Genomic DNA, 4,097 nt, shown 5'->3' with positions numbered 1-4,097 from the left:
ACATTCCAACCACATCTACGAATAGGTGGCCACATCTACGAGGTGTACGAATTTCATCAATCAATGCAGATACCGGTCTTCTGGTTGTTACTGATGTGGCAAAGGCTTTGGAGCCAGAAGAGGTCATCCACAGTGTCAAGGATAGGCCGTATGCAGTACGCAAAGCTTTGGGATGGACAGTAAATGGACCGCTGCGTGAGAACATCAGAAGCTGGACACAGAATGGATACCCTCAGTGGCTCGACTTGAAGACTTGTGGACTCAGCAATTAAAAATGTAAACGCTTCTAGGACAGAAGGCAATTAGGGGCCGGGTGTGTAGAGGCCAAAGTACAATTCATAGTAATGTGAATAAGAATTAATGTTAAAAGGGTAAATCATTTCATTTAGAAGTTCATGTAATGGTTAAAATGTTATACAATACTTAAAAAGGTTAAAAGCATGCTAAAATTCATGTGTTTATTAGGATTTGGTACATATTGGTAAAATAGTGTACTGTCTCTTTAAGAACAGGTCAACTCCAGCTACATTGTGTTGCTTTTCATTATGTGATTCAGATCTTGAGAACTGTGAATGCGAAACTCTGAAAAGTGGCTGGAGCCCCATGCAGGCCAAAAGGGAGGACCTGAAAATGAAATAGCCCCCATGGGGTTCTAAAGGCAGTCAACTCTCTAGATTGAAGGGTGAGAGGAATTTGCCAGTATCCTTTAGCGAGGTATATGGTGGTCAGATACTTGCTTTGACCCAAGTGGTCAATTAGGTCGCTTATACAGGTTGTTGGATAGGAATCAAATTTAGAGACAGAGTTCAGGTATCAACAATCAATACAGAACCATAAGTTTCCATCTTTCTTAGGAACCAAAACCACTGGGTGGCATCACTCACTCTTAGACGGCTCGATGATTCCCAATGTCAGCATCAGATCCATCTCTTTCCTCAAGGAGACCTGTAAACGCTCAGGTATTCGATAACTCATCCTTTTGACAACAGCATTCCCTTTCAACACAATCTCATGTTCAATCAATGTTGTGGCTCCAGGGTACTCAGAAAAAAGGTCAGGGTGACAAAGTGCTCTCACCTGTGATTGGTGACCTTTGGGTAAATGTTCCAGATTGACACATTCTGCAACTGGCTAAGGATGATACGGAGTGGTACGTAAACTCTCGACCCCCAGAAGCTTATACACCTGCTTTAAGAGAGTGGATATAAAGTTAGTGCCCTGATCAGTAAGAAACTGACAGGGGAACCCAACTCTGTAAAAAAGTTGTATCAAGCAAGGTGCTACATACTTGGCTTTAATGGACTTGTTGTTAAGCCATTATTTGTCCCGCAATGGGGAAATTGCATTTAGCAACAGCAGGGATACAGGGGTAGGTAAAATAACAGTATCACAAACACTAAAAACATAGAAAAACCTAAGATTAACCAATTTTTGCCAACAGGTATTGTACGTTACAAATTATTGCTCTGTGAAATAGCACATTTTCAATATAAAAAATATAAAACATTGCACAGTAAAAGGAATTTTATGTTAGCAATAATCATTGTATAGTCTCCTGCAGAATCTTTCCTTCACACACCGAGGATGGAGCAGTCTGTCACTGAAACTACTCTCCAGAGATGACAGTGTATCCTGCATGGGGTGTGACTCATGGTCCAGCATGGATTACATTTTTGCCAGGACCCTTCTGTCATCCACCTTCCGCACTGAGTCCAGAGGACAACCAAGAACAGAGCTGGACTTCCTGATGATCCTGTCGAGCATCCTCCTCTCCCTCTCAGTGATACTGCTACTCCAGCAGACCACACCATACAGTATGGCTGATGACACCACAGAATTATCCCTCAGTTTTCAGGAGCGCCCCTAGCACTTCAAAATACTTCAGTCTCCTCAGGAGGTAAAGCCTGCTCAAACCTTTCCTGTACAATGCATTTGTGTTGAGAGTCCAGTTCAGTTTATGGTTAAGGTGAACACCCAGTTATTTATAAGAGTCCACTCTCTCAATGTCCATTCCCTGGATGTTCACCGGTGAGGAAGCAGACTGGTGTCTGCGAAAATCCACCACCATCTCCTTAATCTTCCCTGTGTTGATAAGGAGGTGGTTTGGTCCTGTGTCAGTCCTCTATACTCTGCATCGTTCTGATCGCATTTGCCCCCGTAAGGGATTTGTATTGTGATTAGAATGCAATTTGCAATATTTTGAAAATAAAATAATATTAACCCTTAAATGCATGACTGTTTCGGCAAACACTCTTACATATTCGGGTCGTTAGCGACCCGGATCTATATTTAGCATGGATAGTTCTCTACCTGTCTTGATAATATATAAAACTCCTGATTTTAGAGTAACACTTACAGAAGAATAAAATAACCCTTTTTTGGCATGTACTGCCGGAAGCCGCAATGTCCTCTAAATGGGATGAGCTGTTTATCAATTGTCACATACGGACCAACGTTGTAATTTTTCCTGCAATTTTCATTGAAGGCATTCAAGAGTGATCTAAATGGAGCAAACTTGTCATTGATTCTTCTCACATGACGCATGTCACGGTCATCAAATCTCAGAAATGATACGATCTGTTCAAACCTATTGATGCTGAATGCAGCTTTGAATATTGGCCTCCCACTGTGACCGCTGGACCAAAGAGATTGCAGAGACTCGTGCTGAGAGCGATAGACTCCAAGTAGATAGAGGACTCTGATCATGGCTTTCATCTCAGTTTCATCAACTCGTTTCCATGTGCTAGGATCTCTGCCTTTAGACACCATATACATTCTTGCATACTGGTTAGTATTTTCAATCACCTTGTGCAGAATATCATTATCAATAAAACATGAGAGAGCATCACTTTCAGTCAGAACCAGTTTTGCCTTGCCGCACGGCCCTTCTTTGGTGTGACAAATGTTGCATCCTCCTGTCCTGCTCGAAGGAGGGTCAGCTGATAAACAAACAAGTCAGTTTTTGCTTGTGTAGGACTCTGTCTCATCTGTGGAAACTTGGGCTGGTTCGTTTTGATCAGCTGCTTCTCCATCATCACTGTCGTCTACAGAGCTAATTTCCCCGGTAGTGTCTGGCTCATATTCAGGATCCGAATTATCTGATACGATACTTAAACTATCGTTTTCTTCTTCGTCAAAATCAACAATTTGTTCCCTGACAGATTCATCGTCAGATCCACCATCAAGCGAGGATAAAATTTGATTACGTACTTGATCAGCTGTAAAACGCTGAGCCATGACAATCTGTGTTATCGTGTCTGAGGTAAATTTGATTGACACCTCACATCATCGTTTGTCAAACATTGCCACCTTGAGGATTAAACGGGAATTACATTTTTTTGAGATGAGCGCTGCACAAAGCGCTGCAGATCGGTTTCTTTTTGCACAGAAAATATATGTACACTCTTACATACCTCGGGTCGCTATTAGCTATTATTTCGCTATTATTTCGCTATTATTTAATTAATTAGAAAACAGATATTATTTTACATTTTTTGAGTTTTTTCCTTGTTATATTGTTGATAGTAAATAGATTGAGGAATATGAGGAAGGTGGAGGTCTGACTTCAAAAAATGAATGAGCAGGAGGTTAATGGATAACGTCTCAGGTCGATAATGACCCGAGGTATGCATTTAAGGGTTAACCCTTAAATACATGCCTCGGGTCGTTAGCGAGATTCGTGAGAGATGTCATTCACTGCCCTGTTCCTCATTCATTTTTTAAAGTTAGATATCATCCTTCTTAGTATTCCTCAATCAATCCATTTTAAACAAAATAACAAGAAAAAAATAATAGAATTATAATTGAATGCCTGTTTTTTCACTAGTTTTTTGTCAAAATTGTATAGGGTCGCTAACGACCCGAGGTGTGTAGGATTGTACGTGTATATTTTTTTGCACAATGATAAATTAATCAATAATGACGAAATAGGGCGCAATTCACCTTTATTCCACAAGCTGGCAATGTCTGATACGCAATTATGAAGTAACGTTTCACTCAGTTACCTCTGACAGAAAATGAAACTATAATAATTATAATCTGCAAAACTTGAATAGCTTAGTGATTTACTGCAGAGAGCAAGTACTAAACACAATCAA

The sequence above is a fragment of the Pseudorasbora parva genome, chromosome 16, assembly GCF_024679245.1.
Source record: "Pseudorasbora parva isolate DD20220531a chromosome 16, ASM2467924v1, whole genome shotgun sequence".
NCBI classification, from domain to species: Eukaryota; Metazoa; Chordata; class Actinopteri; order Cypriniformes; family Gobionidae; genus Pseudorasbora; species Pseudorasbora parva.
The sequence above is the reverse complement of the archived record's forward strand: the minus strand, read 5'-3'. Positions refer to the sequence as shown.